The 17684-nt window shown below is 42.0% G+C and overlaps 1 protein-coding gene across 2 annotated transcripts in view; it reads left to right on the top strand.

The window, feature by feature from the left end:
• LOC115194415 (cytosolic phospholipase A2 zeta) overlaps positions 1-17684 on the top strand; it is a 53285-nt gene that overhangs the window by 18778 nt on the left and 16823 nt on the right. The window lies entirely within an intron of this gene.

The raw sequence follows: 17684 nt of genomic DNA, 5'->3' as shown, positions 1-17684 counted from the left end.
AGGCAGTCTATTCAGTGGGGTATATTTAGAAATGGACATGTGTTTGATATTGAAGTACAATGAAAAGACTCCTCAATATAATGAGATGGGATGAGTTGCCCTGGTTTCCATCCATTATAGTCTAAATGATTAAAGATAAAAAGAGAAATCAATAGAATGGGCCCCTTGAGACGTATTATTATAGTGTGTGTGTGTGTGTGTGTGTGTGTGTGTGTGTGTGTGTCGGGGTGTGTGTGTGTGTGTGTGTCGGGGTGTGTGCGTGCGAGCAAGCGAGTGACCAATATCATATTTCCCTGAGTGCTCATGTCAGCAAAGACGTATGAAACACACATCAAACATGAAACTGTGGTAGAGCCCAACTGCACTCTATGGATCTCAAACTCAACGTTTGTAATGAGACAACAACAGTGTTCTATTCACAGAATCAGAATGAGTAGAACAGGCATCCCCTTCTACAGCTTCTATTTCTATTGTCTATCCTGCATGTGGGCTGTTGATAATCAGGGACAGTGGGTCGTAGTGACTGGAGAGACACAAACACAGTCAATTAGCAGTTTTAAGACCTCCCACCTGCTGCTCTCACTCTTTCCTGTCTCTACATGCCCCAAAACGTTACTTCTCTACCTACCCTACAACAGAGAGTGTGGGTTAGGTGGGTGGGTCTCACTTTACAGGAGAGGTAGAGACCCACTCTCTCCTCAGGTTTCTATGTTTGGATTAAATCCTATTGATATTGTAAATATTGGGGAGATAATTTGCTCCAGAAATCCTCATAAGACTGTGTGAGTGTGGGCTTGTTGTGATGCTAAATTGTTGCATTTCCAATAAATAAACAGGTCTAAGAATTACTTTGGTTATTGTTGATGTTGAATTTAATCTGTCTTTGTATTATGTTGCATGACAGTAGGTTTTACAGGGGTGACTGATTGTCCATAAATAATATATGCAGAGGACTACAATAAAAATAATCTTCATTATAGAAAATTCAGCAACATTTCAGTTACTTGCATTGCCTCTTTAAACAGGCTAGATGAGATATTGATTTGGCTTAGTTTCACGGGAATTACAACATGCTCCAAAAGGCCTATGCAGTTTAGCCAAATGTAGTCCATAAGAAAATGAACAGATTGCAGACAGTGGCATAAAAATGTATCCTACATGGGGCATCCCCCCACTGTCCTTTTGGGAAACCCTGTCCTTCCCACAGACCTGCATTGTGGATGGTGTTTCCCCCACCCTCGGAATGCCCCTCTATTTGAATGACAGATGGGTTGGTGGCGCAGTGATTTTACGCATAGCAATACTGCCACCCTGTGGCGCAAGGCAGTGATGACATCGTGGATCGCATTCAGGAGAGGATTATAGCAAATACAGTGATATGTGTGGATTTATTTGTGAGGTGCGATGTGTCACTATAATTGGTTGCCTACTACGTTGTATATTCATTAGCTTTTTGTGGTTTACTTGACAGACGTATGTACATTACATATTTTTGTTATGCATTCAGGATGTATCACAACCGACAGTGATTGGGAGTCCCATAGGGCCAACAGCACCCCCTGTTGGTGAGATGGTAAATCTGAAATAATTTGTGTTACAATAAAAAACAATGAAAAACTATTTTCTGTTGCATTATTGATATACATTGACATGTTTTGCTCATGATATGATCTATTCAGTTGTGGGGGTTTGGAGTCGGACATGCTCTTGCTGTTTAGAGTTTAGTTTGAGTTAAGTCGGGTCTCTCTCTCTCCCTCTGTCCCGCTCCCCTCTCTTCTCGCCCCCTTGTAGTGGATATCAGGTGATCTGGAGAGGTGCTCGCAATAGTTTTCCACTTTTCTTTATTTGTTTACAATTCTTAACTTGTCGAAAAGGGAATGGGAGAACATTAAAATAAGGGACATGCCATTCTTTCGTCTTCGTCTCACAGGCCTGCTCCTTTCCATGTCAAACACGTATGTTTAGGCCAACTAGACCTAGTCTTACAGGCAACACAGTGAGTGGTGCTTTCCACCCGCTGGTGCTAGATTGAGGTGAACATTTTTCTCAGCGATGGATCGCATAGATGTCCATTTGTGCTCAGTTTTAATAGGCACAATCTTCGTGACAACACCCCTCTTGTTATCTCTCTCTTACATACACATCCTTTGTAATGATGTAGTATAAAGAAATGTGCGCTCTGTTCACAACTGTTTATTCCTATGCAGCGCGTGAGTTAAGTTTGGGGAGCTTACAATTTATCCTACCATCTCTACCGATCTGTTTGCCAGTTATTATTTTCAACAGTTTAATTTCAATAATAACGTTTTCGTTTCTCAAAATCATTGTCACGTGGTTAATAATACAAATCGGAATTAAAATGATACAAATCCTAGAGCTAAAATCACACTGATGGGAGAGCACCAGCCTCTGCCATATGGGCACGTTGATTCACCGTGAACCATTGGCAGCTAAAGAAATGAGCGCATGGAACTAAGAGATAGCCTAGGCCAATGTAGCAGTAGGCCTATAATTGTCAACTAAGTAAAAATACCCTGCAGTAATCCAACAAATAAAAACAGAAAATATCCGGATGAAAATGCAGGTTCTTTCAATGCATTAATCTCTCTACTCTGCCTGTCTGCCTTCCTTTATATCTATCTTGACTTGAGCTCTTTCTATCTGTCTTGACTTGAGCTATTTCTATCTGTCTTGACTTGAGATAACAGTAGTGAAGTTTAACATTGTAGCCTTTCAACTCAATCAACTGGGTCCGGTAGAATGACTGCATATATGAAGCTGTCAGTAGCGAACTTGCAACATAGAATCAACTAGCCTATTCAGGGTCCTCAGAGTTTCCTGTGCCAGTGAGCTAGAGACAGAGATGGCTGATTTTGCAAAGGGAAATGAGTTCAGGTGTTTTATGAAATTTCCACTGGATATATGGGATCCTCAGAGCATGACATTTAGGCCTGGTGATTATCGAAGGGGGAGTGTTGGAAAGATTTGTCAAATACTGTGAGGAACTATAATCACTTACAATAGAGTAAAAAAACTGACTTAGTTGACTTACTGTGTAAGGTGGAGAAAATACTTACTGAGAAGCTCAGCTGATTTGTGGTGGTGAATTAAGACAATCAGAAATCAGACATCCATCCCCAAATGGGCACTTGCCTACATTTGCACGCAGCAGGCCAGTTAGCCTATTTCTACTTCTATACGTGCTCAGCCTACTTGTATACGTACTCAGCCTACTTGTATACGTGCTCAGCCTACTTGTATACGTGCTCAGCCTACTTCTATACAGTGAGGGGAAAAAAGTATTTGATCCCCTGCTGATTTTTAACGTTTGCCCACTGACAAAGAAATGATCAGTCTATAAGTTTAATGGTAGGTTTATTTGAACAGTGAGAGACAGAATAACAACCAAAGAAATCCAGAAAAACGCATGTCAAAAATGTTATAAATTGATTTGCATTTTAATGAGGGAAATAAGTATTTGACCCCCTCTCAATCAGAAAGATTTCTGGCTCCCAGGTGTCTTTTATTCAGGTAACGAGATACACACTCTTAAAGGGAGTGCTCCTAATCTTAGCTTGTTACCTGTATAAAAGACACCTGTCCACAGAAGCAATCAATCAGATTCCAAACTCTCCACCATGGCCAAGACCAAAGAGCTTTCCAAGGATGTCAGGGACAAGATTGTAGACCTGCACAAGGCGGAATGGGCTACAAGACCATCGCCAAGCAGCTTGGTGAGAAGGTGACAACAGTCGGTGCGATTATTCGCAAATGGAAGAAACACAAAAGAACTGTCAATCTCCCTCGGCCTGGGGCTCCATGCAAGATCTTACCTCGTGGAGTTGCAATGATCATGAGAACGGTGAGGAATCAGCCCAGGACTACATGGGAGGATCTTGTCAATGATCTCAAGGCAGCTGGGACCATAGTCACCAAGAAAACAATTGGTAACACACCACGCCGTGAAGGACTGAAATGGTCCGCAAGGTCCCACTTGCGTGCCCACAAGGTCCCCTGCTCAAGAAAGCACATATACATGCCCATCTGAAGTTTGCCAATGAACATCTGAATGATTCAGAGGACATCTGGGTTAAAGTGTTAAGGTCAGATGAGACCAAAATGGAGCTCTTTGGCATCAACTCAACTCGCCGTGTTTGGAGGAGGAGGAATGCTGCCTATGACCACAAGAACACCATCCCCACCGTCAAACATGGAGGTGGAAACATTATGTTTTGGGGGTGTTTTTCTGCTAAGGGGACAGGACAACTTCAGCGCATCAAAGGGACGATGGACGGGGCCATGTACCGTCAAATCTTGGGTGAGAACCTCCTTCCCTCAGCCAGGGCATTGAAAATGGGTCGTGGATGGGTATTCCAGCATGACAATGACCCAAAACACACGGCCAAGGGAACAAAGGAGTGGCTCAAGAAGAAGGACATTAAAGTCCTGGAGTGGCCTAGCCAGTCTCCAGACCTTAATCACATAGAACATCTGTGGAGGGAGCTGAAGGTTCGAGTTGCCGAACGTCAGCCTTCGAAACCTTAATGACTTGGAGAAGATCTGCAAAGAGGAGTGGGACAAAATCCCTCCTGAGATGTGTGCAAACCTGGTGGCCAACTACAAGAAACGTCTGACCTCTGTGATTGCCAACAAGGGTTTTTGCCACCAAGTACTAAGTCATGTTTTACAGAGGGGTGAAATACTTATTTCCCTCATTAAAATGCTAATCAATTTATAACATTTTTGACATGCGTTTTTCTGGATTTTTTGTTGTTATTCTGTCTCTCACTGTTCAAATAAACCTACCATTAAAATTATAGACTGATAATTTCTTTGTCAGTGGGCAAACGTACAAAATCAGCAGGGGACCTAATACTTTTTTCCCTCACTGTACGTGCTCAGCCTACTTCTATACATGCTCGTTGTGACGGCCCTGAATTTGTCTGAACCGTCTCAGTGCTTTTCCTTCCAATAGGGCGCTTTCCCTTTAATTCCCAATTAAATAGCCAGCATCAGCTGCGCAAAAGTGGGGTTGTGATGGAGACGTGAATCAGGATATGTTCAACCCTCAGTTCCGAAGCGTCTTTCTTGCGTTTGTTGTGTTGCAGTTAAAAGTGTGCTTTGTAGCCTAATAGTAAGTTTACCCAGGATCGGATCCACTCTTTGCGTCCGTCCGTGGACTACACCTCTCCGTTGTTCTTCGTGGCTTTTCTCTGCTGGAGATCTGTCGGCGGATTGGCTTGTCTGACTGACCACAAACTTTTTGTATACGGTATTTCATTTTGTTTTGGTGTGATGTATACCGTGATGATTTATGTAGTTAGTTGTAGTTGAGGACTTACTAAGATGTGATACGCTTTATAGTTGTGTGGTAAAATATTTGTAATTTTGATTGTATGATTGACACTGGGTTTACGAACGGACAAATATTGCGTGACTAAGGTAACTTGAGTTCCCTGAACTTGTTTACCAGGCTGGACTCTTTTTAGGCCTGAGGTACAGGACATTTGTGGAGGAACCAGAGCTGTTTAAAGCTCATTATTGCATATTGTTGTGTGTGATCATTTATGTTAATAATACAACCACGCAAAATAATAGTTGTTTTGTAAGTTCTTTCCAATGTTTTAAGGGTTTATGAAAAGTGTATTTCCATCCTGACTTTTACATGAGTCCTTTGTGTTGGTGTAGACTTGACGGACCAGTTGGGACTCCTTCCCTCCCAAACCAAAAGGAGAAACCAATATTTTCTCTGGTAGGCACAACCTACCTGGCACCCCTATAAACGATAACCTCAAGTCAAAACCGTTACATCGTGCTCCGTCAACATCAAGAGGACAGAGCAACCAGACATATGCTCATTGCTCACATGGAGCGCTCCAAACAAAATACAATGTAACAATTGACAAAAATCGTAAATGATTATATGAAATAAACCAAAACTTGTTTCTCACAAGTGTTGCAGGTTGTGAACTCTGCAAACAATGTTTCCACTCCTAGAATGAGAGGTAAATGACTGTAGGCCAAACACATGCATTAACATAAATTAATGTAATCAAATGATGGGGATTAACGGTAAATATACTAATGGGGACATTTGCAACGGGAAATGTATTAAAAAAAAACGATCAAAAGGCAAACAATTATCACAATAAAACAATGAATGCACAATAATTAGTGGGAGACAGCTCAGCGCATTCTAGAGAGCTGAGTGCATTCTGTAGAGAGACAGCCAATAGCCTATCTTCGCCACACACCCCTCCCCTTGTCTCAACATTTCAAAATACTCAAGACACATTATCTTCACACATATTTAAGATGTATTTCTTTTCACTGACAGCCGCTTCTCAGTAATCAGCTGGGCCTATTGCCAAGTGCTCCGCACAAATTGCGGGCTTCCCAACTAGGCATATAGACCTACATGCTTGTGATTTGAAACAATCCACCGCTTTAAAAGAAGCTAACGATCCTCTGTGGCTAAGTCTTACACTCTGGTGATGTTTTTTTGAATGATTTAATGTATTTCTGTATAGACAGGAGTAGTCTAATGTATTTATATTTACTTTAGGCTGCAGTGACTAGGTGTAATGGAAATTATATGATTAAAGGTTTGACTAAATGATTTCACTCAACCTTATAACCTGGTGAAATGTATTAGAATTAAGGCTATAATAATGGGTTAAAAACTATATTCCAATACTGTGTGTGAGCAAGACACTGTTACCACTTCAGAAAATGAGCAGAGTTGATAAGAAGAACTTGGGAAAGGAACAGGAGAAGAGGCCTCCTTAAGTTAGGGAGAGAAACAACGGCCTGGGAACAGCTAGGCTGGCAAAAGATAAGGAGACAGGTGGTCTGGGTTCTGTGGAAAAATACAGCCGCCTAATGCTGGATGTAGTTCTCTACTGATGTAAGTTAGTGTGTGTGTGTGTGTGTTAATATAAAAGGCTTTGTTTTATTTATTTGTTTTATTTCACTTTTATTTAACCAGGTAGGCAAGTTGAGAACAAGTTCTCATTTACAATTGTGACCTGGCCAAGATAAAGCAAAGCAGTTCGACAACATACAAAAACACAGAGTTACACATGGAGTAAAACAACATACAATCAATGATGCAGTAGAAAAAAATAAGACTATATACAATGTGAGCAAATGATGTGAGATAAGGTAGGTAAAGGCAAAAAAGACCATGGTGGCAAAGTAAATAAAGTATAGCAAGTAAAACACTGGAATGGTAGATTTGTAATTTGAAGAAAGTTCAAAGTTAAAATATAAATAATATGGTGCAAAGGAGCAAAATAAATAAAATAAATAAATACAGTAGGGGAAGAGGTAGTAGTTTGGGCTAAATTATAGATGGGCTATGTACAGGTGCAGTGACCTGGGAGCTGCTCTGATAGCTGGTGCTTAAAGCTAGTGAGGGCGATAAGTGTTTCCAGTTTCAGAGATTTTTGTAGTTCGTTCCAGTCATTGGCGGCGGAGAACTGGAAGGAGAGACGACCAAAGGAGGAGTTGGCTTTAGGGGTGACCAGAGAGATATACCTGCTGGAGCGCGTGCTACAGGTGGGTGCTGCTATGGTGACCAGTGAGCGGAGATAAGGGGGGACTTTACCTAGCAGGGTCTTGTAGATGACCTGGAGCCAATGTTTGGCGACGATTATGAAGCGAAGGCCAGCCAACGAGAGCGTACAGGTCGCAGTGGTGGGTAGTATATGGGGCTTTGGTGACAAAACGGATGGCACTGTGATAGACTGCATCCAGCTTGTTGAGTAGGGTATTGGAGGCTATTTTGTAAATGACATCGCCGAAGTCGAGGATTGGTAGGATGGTCAGTTTTACGAGGGTATGTTTGGCAGCATGAGTGAAGGATGCTTTGTTGCGAAATAGGAAGCCAATTCTAGATTTAATTTTGGATTGGAGATGATTGATGTGAGTCTGGAAGGAGAGTTTACAGTCTAACCAGACACCTAGGTATTTGTAGTTGTCCACAAATTCTAAGTCAGAACCGTCCAGAGAAGTGATGCTGGACAGGCGGGCAGGTGCAGGCAGCGATCGGTTGAAGAGCATGCATTTAGTTTTACTTGTATTTAGGAGCAGTTGGAGACCACGGAAGGAGAGTTGTATGGCATTGAAGCTCGTCTGGAGGGTTGTTAACACAGTGTCCAAAGAAGGGCTAGAAGTATACAGAATGGTGTCGTCTGCGTAGAGGTGGATCAGAGATTCACCAGCAGCAAGAGCGACATCATTGATGTATACAGAGAAAAGAGTTGGCCCAAGAATTGAACCCTGTGGTACCCCCATAGAGACTGCCAGAGGTCCGGACAACAGGCCCTCCGATTTGACACACTGAACTCTGTCAGAGAAGTAGTTGGTGAACCAGGCGACGCAATCGTTTGAGAAACCAAGGCTACTGAGTCTGCCGATGTGGTGATTAACAGAGTCAAAAGCTTTGGCCAGGTCAATGAATACGGCAGCACAGTATTGTTTCTTATCGATGGCGGTTACGATGTCGTTTAGGACCTTGAGCGTGGCTGAGGTGCACCCATGACCAGCTCTTTAACCAGATTGCATAGCGGAGAGGGTGCGGTGGGATTCGAAATGGTCGGTAATCTGTTTGTTGACTTGGCTTTCGAAGACCTTGGAAAGGCAGGGCAGGATGGATATAGGTCTGTAGCAGTTTGGGTCAAGAGTGTCCCCTCCTTTGAAGAGGGGGATGACAGCAGCTGCTTTCCAATCTATGGGAATCTCAGACGACACGAAAGAGAGGTTGAACTGGCTAGTAATAGGGGTTGCAATAATTTCGACAGATAATTTTAGAAAGAAAGGGTCCAGATTGTCATGCCCAGCTGATTTGTAGGGGTCCAGATTTTGCAGCTCATTCAGAACATCAGCTGAATGGATTTGGGAGAAGGAGAAAAGGGGGAGGCTTGGGCTTTGTACATTGTAAGGATTTTCAGAGCTCTCATAAATAAACGTTTTGACCCTTGCAGGCTGGCTATCCGTCTGCTTCATTCAACCAGAATCTTACACAGTCTGGAGGGGCAGACTGAGTAGTTTAATTGAAGTTCGGTTTAAGAACATTGATAACTTTATTCCCGTAACACTAGGCTACTGATAACGAACCTTATCCTATGCTCACTCATTAAATACTGTAGCGAGCCTGGTGTATAAGTGAGGATATCGACTCTGCCACTTGAGCTTGCTTTTCTGGCACAGTCTATTTGCGCGGGGCTACGGGCCAGAAGGTTGAGGGTTCACGCCTATCATTACAATCCAGTGCTTTTCATTCTCATAGGCTATGAGGACAAATGTATGGTTCATATAGAATAACATCTAGGCGTAATTTATTTTTATGAGAACCAATGCTTGTGGACAGCAAAGGATAACCAAGAACCTTTAACAATGATTGTTCACACACTTGGCCATTCCATATATGGGTTAGCTGAAAACGTCACTATACCGATGCTTGGCCAGATAGCTACCAACAATGATAAGAAACTGCCATGTGGGGAATAGTAAGTGACTGGGTTCAGCTAGTTTATGCCTCCTTCAAATGTTCACATACTAGTCGGAACTAGGAAACACTGACATTTCAACTTGCTAATTCATTGAATGCGTGGCCTTTACAGTACAGCCTGTTTTAGTAGCATCCCCACACCCAAACAGCTACCGGCGGCTGAACCAATATGGCTCAAATTCGCTAGCTAACCAACAACTGTAATGATGTATTTGAGACAAGTGCTGATTGTGCAAATGTATTTCTGTTTTCAATAAACATAGTTTACATGTTATCAACAATCTAAACCAACCACGTCTGTTTTGCCTCATAGTTGTTCACGCGTTGGTTTTGTTGCTAAACAACCAACCCGTCTATATCGGTTTAAAGTTTAGCCACGACTGACCTGATAGCGAGGTCGAGGATGGTTTTGAATTGTACTGCGACCCATATGTAGATCACAGAACCATAACAAGTTCACGTTGCAAACCTGGAGTTAAATCAGAGATGGAAGAGGAAGTGAGACATCTCACTGGCTCCTTGTTTCTGGTTCATTTCTGAGGAAGAGAGGCCAAGCTCGGCAGAAAATCTGTCTCCCTCCAGCAGGTGGCGTTTTTTTCATTGTTTCATCAAATCAATAGATTTGTTTTTGTGTGGAGGTCAAAGAGAATGCAGAATTTGGTCAAACAAAAATGAATGGCTTTTTTTCAATTTGCCATGTGAGGTTTCTTTGATTGAATAGAAGTTTCGTAGTACTTAAGTTGTTACGAGTGTACTGATATTAGTAGGACACGTGACATCCCGTCAGCTTTGAGAAAAAAAGTGGGATCAGAGTTACTACTATTATTATGACTGAGTGGGATCAGAGTTACTACTATTGCTATGACTGATGGAGGAACCAGGGAGGAGTCCGCTGTGGCCAAAATGGGAACAGGCCACACACACACACACACACACACACACACACACACACACACACACACACAGAGTCCGTCAGTCAGTCCTGTGCCAGAGTCATCTACAGTATCTGTGGTTCCAGACAGGCTTTATTCTAGTAATCACAGCTCTATAATGGTGATTTGATCAGTTGATTCAGATTCACCTGTTATTATGTGGTATGTTTAGCCATCACTAACACAGAGGGACTGTTGCCTACATACAGACTTGAAATCATTGGCCACTTTAATTAATGGATCTCTCGTCACTTACATAATGTTTACATATCTTGAATTACTCATCTCATATGTATATACTTTATTTTATACCATCTCTTTCATCTTGCCTATGCCGCTCTGTCATTGCTCATCCGTATATTTGTATGTAAATATTCTTATTCCATTCCTTTACTTAGATATGTGTGAATTAGGTATTTGTTGGGGAATTGTTAGATTACATGTTAGATATTGCTGAACTGTTGGAACTAGAAGCACAAGCATTTCACTACACTCGCATAAACATCTGCTAACCATGTGTATGTGACCGATTTTGATTTAATTAGAAATTATACAAAGATGCATTGTGCTCTTTGCAACAGACATCAAGATGTACATGTTTATACAGAAATACTAATGTAACATAGGATCCTAAGCCCTGGAGATCGGTTCTCCCTGGCAATGACAGACAGGCACATGGGCACTAATGATAAAATGGAATGCAGTCCTTAGGTTATCACCAAGCCATCGTAAATCTACTGTCAGCTTTAAACCTCAGGAGAACAAGCTATGTGGAAGTACTCATATAGGAACACATTCTAATATTAAAGTAATGTGATTAACATAATGTTGTAATTTTACGACATGGTTCAAACACCTTTCACTGAATGGAAATGTATAGTTCAAACACCTTTCACTGAATGGAAATGTCTGGTTCAAACACCTCTCACTGAATGGAAATGTCTGGTTCAAACACCTCTCACTGAATGGAAATGTCTGGTTCAAACACCTCTCACTGAATGGAAATGTCTGGTTCAAACACCTCTCACTGAATGGAAATGTCTGGTTCAAACACCTTTCACTGAATGGAAATGTCTGGTTCAAACACCTTTCACTGAATTGGAAATGTCTGGTTCAAACACCTTTCACTGAATTGGAAATGTCTGGTTCAAACACCTTTCACTGAATTGGAAATGTCTGGTTCAAACACCTTTCACTGAATTGGAAATGTCTGGTTCAAACACCTTTCACTGAATTGGAAATGTCTGGTTCAAACACCTTTCACTGAATTGGAAATGTCTGGTTCAAACACCTTTCACTGAATTGGAAATGTCTGGTTCAAACACCTTTCACTGAATGGGAAATGTCTGGTTCAAACACCTTTCACTGAATGGGAAATGTCTGGTTCAAACACCTTTCACTGAATGGGAAATGTCTGGTTCAAACACCTTTCACTGAATGGGAAATGTCTGGTTCAAACACCTTTCACTGAATGGGAAATGTCTGGTTCAAACACCTTTCACTGAATGGGAAATGTCTGGTTCAAACACCTTTCACTGAATGGGAAATGTCTGGTTCAAACACCTTTCACTGAATGGGAAATGTCTGGTTCAAACACCTTTCACTGAATGGGAAATGTCTGGTTCAAACACCTTTCACTGAATGGGAAATGTCTGGTTCAAACACCTTTCACTGAATGGGAAATGTCTGGTTCAAACACCTTTCACTGAATGGGAAATGTCTGGTTCAAACACCTTTCACTGAATGGGAAATGTCTGGTTCAAACACCTTTCACTGAATGGGAAATGTCTGGTTCAAACACCTTTCACTGAAGGGGAAATGTCTGGTTCAAACACCTTTCACTGAAGGGGAAATGTCTGGTTCAAACACCTTTCACTGAATGGGAAATGTCTGTTGTTTCTCTGCCTCCCCGAGCCGGCAAGGTGGAAAAACTGCTATTCTGCTGTTGAGCAAGGCAGATAACCCCCAACAACATCTGCACTGTGGACATCGATTTAGGTAGCAGCCGCACCTCTCTGACTCAGAGGGGTTGGGTTAAATGCAGAAGACACATTTTGGTTGAACGCATTCAGTTGTGCAACTGACTAGTCATGCCCCTTGCCTTTTAGAAGAGTTCTCTGGAGGAGGAGGAGGAGGAGATACAACAGTTAGAGGTGTTGTGTGTCAATGTGTATTCATGTCTAAACTCATAGGAAAACAAGTTTTACGTAGAGCCAAAAAGCATGTCCCTTCAAGCCGGGTAACGATACAACAGCCAAGACAAGACACAATGATTTTTGACGGTTTTAGAAAGTAATTTTATTGATCTGAACTACCCAGTTTTAGAACGTCTCCTGTCTTCTGTTGGCGACTCCAAAATTCAATGTGTAAAACCTTAGCTTTTAGTCTTAAGCAATTCTGTTCAGTGTTGAAACTACATTCCCACTCCGCCCTTACACTAATACTCAGTTGAATTTGCCTTTCCCAAGAACAGTTGATTATTACTTGTATCAGTTCAAGGGGGCATGAAAAAGGCAGATCAACCTTATTAAATAGGCTATACACAGCTAGGTGATGTCATCTAAGCCCAAGCAATAAGGATTGACAGTTTAGCGGGCATCCTCAGGGTCAAGGCCGCAACTTTCACTTGGGATGGGGGCAACATGTCCTCCCCACATTCTGAAATGGCATTTTTGTCCCCCACAGTTTTATCATTGTAATGTGATACAAAAAGGTGTGACGGTGTGCTTTAGGACCATGCAGACGCCTCCGATTGGTCAGGTAGGCTGTTTGGAGTGTTTATCCAACTGGATGAGAATAAATAATGCGAATAATAATTATGGTCCCCCCCCACTTGTAAAACCAAAGTTGCGCCCCTGCTCAGAGTCTAGGTATGGTGCCTCACTCTAACAAGCTTCCCGCTGTCCGGGTCAGCGCTTCCACCATAGACATCTTAATGATTATCGCTCCTGGATTAAATCCTTTCCCCACTCCTACTGATGCAATAGTACAATAGGCTGGGTCTAGGTTATTTTATTGCAGAAACACCGATTTTTATTCAGTTAAGCAGTTTCATGTGGTAAAATTCCCAAATGGGTGGAATGTTATTAATATTGTTTATAATTAATAAACATTCTTTCAAAAAACCCGCTGAAGATCTGGTGTTTCTATGTCAAACAGTTATATTTCAGTCTTCTGTGATGTATACAGTGTAATATTGGGATGCAAACTCAATATTGAGTATATTTTAAGTCTATATCTGACATGATACAGGTGTCTTCTTTTTTTAAAGCCCGTTACCATGTGTGTGAGGTGTTTACTTTGTTTCAAAGTAGATACCAAGAAACACTCTGTGTGACCCTGATTCAGCCCAATGCGGTAAAAGGCTAACTAGATGTTAAAAATCCTCAATCAATTAACCTAATTAAGGACCTTAAGTGAAACAACACTGATGAAAAGCGTCCGTAAAAACAAAACCGAGTTTAATAGAAATTCCCAAACGGCCATAAAAGTCAGGGTTTTATTGCAAAAATCACACAAGCATGATACATATAGATATAGTGCCTTTGGAAAGTATTTAGACCCCTTGCCCTTTTCCACATTTTGTCACGTTACAGCCTTATTCTAAAATGTATTAAATAATACAAATCCTCAGCAATCTACACACAATACCCAACAATGACAAAGCAAAGACAGGTTTTTAGAAATGTTTGCGAATGTTATTAAAAATTGAAAACAAATACCATATTTACGTAAGTATTCAGACCCTTTGCTATGAGACTCGAAATTGAGCTCAGGTGCATCCTGTTTCCATTGATCATCCTTGAGATGTTTCTACAACTTGGAGTTTACCTGTGGTCAATTCAATTGATTGGACATGATTTGGAAAGGCACACCCCTGCCTATATAAGGTCCCACATATGACAGTGCATGTCAGTGCAAAAACAAAGCCATGAGGTCGAAGGAATTGACTGAGCAATCGGGGGAGAAGGGCCTTGGTCAGGATGGTCACTGACAGAGCTCTAGAGTTACTCTGTGGAGTTGGGAGAACCTTCCAGAAGGACAATCAGGCCTTTATGGTAGAGTGGCCAGACAGAAGCCACTCCTCAGTAAATGGCACATGACAACCCGCTTAGAGTTTGCCAAAAAGTCACCTAAAGACTCTCAGACCATGAGAAACACGATTCTTTGGTCTGATGAAACCAAGATTGAACACTTTGGCCTGAATGCCAAGCATCACGTCTGGAGGAAACCTGGCACCAACCCTACGGTGAAGCACGGTGGTGGCAGAATCATGCTGTGGGGATGTTTTTCAGTGGCAGGGACTGGGAGAATAGTCAGGATCGAGGCAAAGATGAACAGAGAAAAGTACAGAGATCCTTGATGAAAACCTGCTCCAGAGCTCTCAGGACCTCAGACCGGGGTGAAGGTTCACCTTCCAACAGTACAACGACCCTAAGCACACAGACAAGACAACGCAGGAGTGGTTTTGGGTCAAGTCTATGAGTGGCCCAGCCAAAGGCCAGACTAAAACCTGATCGAACATCTCTGGAGAGACTTGAAAAAAGCTGTGCAGTGACGCTCCCCATACAACCTGACAGAGCTTGAGAGGATCTGCAGAGAAGAATGGGAGAAACTTCCCAAATACAGGTGTGCCAAGCTTGTAACGTCATACCCAAGAAGAGTCGAGGCTGTAATCACTGACTAAGGTGCTTCAACAGAGTACTGAGTAAAGGATCTGAATACTTATGTAAATGTAATATTTCAGTTTTTAATTTTTTATAAATTAGGAAACATTTATTTTTGCTTTTGTCATTTTGGTTATTGTGTGTAGATTGATGAGGGAAAAAAATGATTTAAGCAATTTTAGAATAAGGCTGTAATTTATCAAAATGTGGAAAAATTCAACTGGTTACTGTTTTCATGATACTTTTAGCACCTTTAACTCACATTCTTATAGGACTACCAATAAACTGTTTAAAAAAATAAAAGATGGTGTCTAAACAGGAAAACCACTTGAGACAATGTTCATTTCATTCACCGGAGAATCAAAAAAATGTCTATCACTTTTGAGATATACTTTGCTTTCATACCTTATATTTGTATTTTTCTGTTGAAGCAATCAAACCCTAAAAATTTGCACCACTCCGGTTTCCCAAGGAAGTGTCACTGATAAGATGGCGTCGGAGAAGGCATATTGTTTTACCTATTCCCAACCAATTGTGTTTGTTTCTTTGCTTTGTTTGTTTCTTTGCTTTGTTTGTAACACATTTTTGTAACTTATTTTGTACGTAATGTTGCCGCTATTGTCTCTTTTGACCGTCAATAACTTCTGGACATCAGAACTGCGATTATTCACCACGGACTGGCAGAATCCTTTTTTTCCTTTAACGATTCCAACAAGCCCGACTTGAATGACATACTGCTTTCCCGGGAACAGGCCCAGATCCTCGCCATTTGCGTGAAGAGAAGGCAGAGAAAAAGGGGCCGGAGGGCGGGCTGCCTTCTGAGAATTTGTAGGTGATCAACAAAAAAAACAATTCCTTCCATTCTGCTAGCAAACGTGCAATCTCTGGAAAATAAAATCGATGACCTACGCAGAAGATTAAACTACCAACGGGACATTCAAAACTGTAATATCTTATGCATCACGGAGTCGTGGCTGAACGACGACATTATCAACATACAGCTGGCTGGTTATACGCTGTATCGGCAGGATAGAACAGCAGTGTGTAGTAAGACAAGGGAGGCAGACTATGTATTTTTGTTAATAACAGCTGGTGCAGGATATCTAAGGAATTTTGGAGCTATTGCTCGCCTGAGGTAGAGTATCTCATGATAAGCTGTAGACCACACTACCTACCTAGAGAGTTTTATCTGTATTTTTTGTAGCTGTCTACTTACCACCACAGACTGAGGCTGGCACTAAGACCGTATTGAATGAGCTGTATTCCGCCATAAGCAAACAATAAATCGCCCACCCAGAGGCGGCGCTCCTAGTAACCGGGGACTTTAATGCAGGGAAACTTAAATCCGTCTGACCAAATTTTTATCAGCATGTTACATGTTCAACCAGAGGGGAAAAAACTCTGGAGCACCTTTACTCCACACACAGAGACGCATAAAAAGCTCTCCCTCACCCTCCATTTGGCAAATCTGAACATAATTCTATCCTCCTGATTCCTGCTTACAAGTAAAAATGAAAGCAGGAAGCACCAGTGACTCGATCAATAAAATTGTGGTCAGATGATAAGCTATGGTACTGTTTTACTAGCACAGACTGGAATATGTTCCTGGATTCCACCGATGGCATTGAGGAGTACACCACATCAGTCATTGGCTTCATAAATAAGTGCATCAATGACGTCGTCCACACAGTGACCGTACGTGCCCCAACCAGAAGCCATGACATCACTGACATTTTCAACCTCTCTCTGTCCGAGTCTGTAATACCAACATGTTTTAAGCAGACCACCATAGACCCTGTGCTCAAAAACACTAAGGTAACCTGCCTAAATGACTACTGACCCGTAGCACTCACGTCTGTAGCCTTGAAGTGCTTTGAAAGGCTGGTCATGGCTCACATCAACACCATCATCCCAGAAACCCTAGACAAACTCCAATTTGCATACCACCCCAACAGACGAACATACCACCCCAACAGACGAAGAAACACATGCACACACGCTATAGCATTACACTACTGCATGAGAGAAACTTTCTGAAAGGCACTGTTGGGATGGATTGACTAGAGAGAAACATGGAATGCAAGGAATCTTTCAGAGATATAATCTTAAAATGAGAAGATGATGCAATCTCTATTGCACTCCACACTGCCCTTTCCTACCTGGACAAAAGTAACACCTATGTGAGAATGCTATTGATTGACAACAGCTCAGCGTTCAACACCATAGTTCTCTCATAGCTCATCAATAAGCTAAGGACCCTGGGACTAAACACCTCTATCGGCAACTGGATCCTGGACTTCTTGACGGGCTGCTCCCAACTGGTAAGGGTAGGTAACAACACATCCGCCACGCTGATCCTCAACACAGGGGCCCCTCAGAGGTGCGTGCTTAGTCCCCTCCTGTTCTTCCTTTTCACTCATGACTGCACGGCCAGGCACAACTCCAACACTATCGTTGAGTTTGCTGATGACACAACAGTGGTAGGCCTGATCACCGACAACGAAGAGCCAGCCTACAGGGAGGAGGTCAGAGACCTGGCCGTGTGGTGCCAGGACAATAACCTCTCCCTCA

Source organism: Salmo trutta, chromosome 5 (assembly GCF_901001165.1).
Source record: "Salmo trutta chromosome 5, fSalTru1.1, whole genome shotgun sequence".
NCBI classification, from domain to species: Eukaryota; Metazoa; Chordata; class Actinopteri; order Salmoniformes; family Salmonidae; genus Salmo; species Salmo trutta.
Note: the sequence above shows the minus strand (reverse complement) of the source record. Positions and strands in the feature narration are given on the sequence as shown.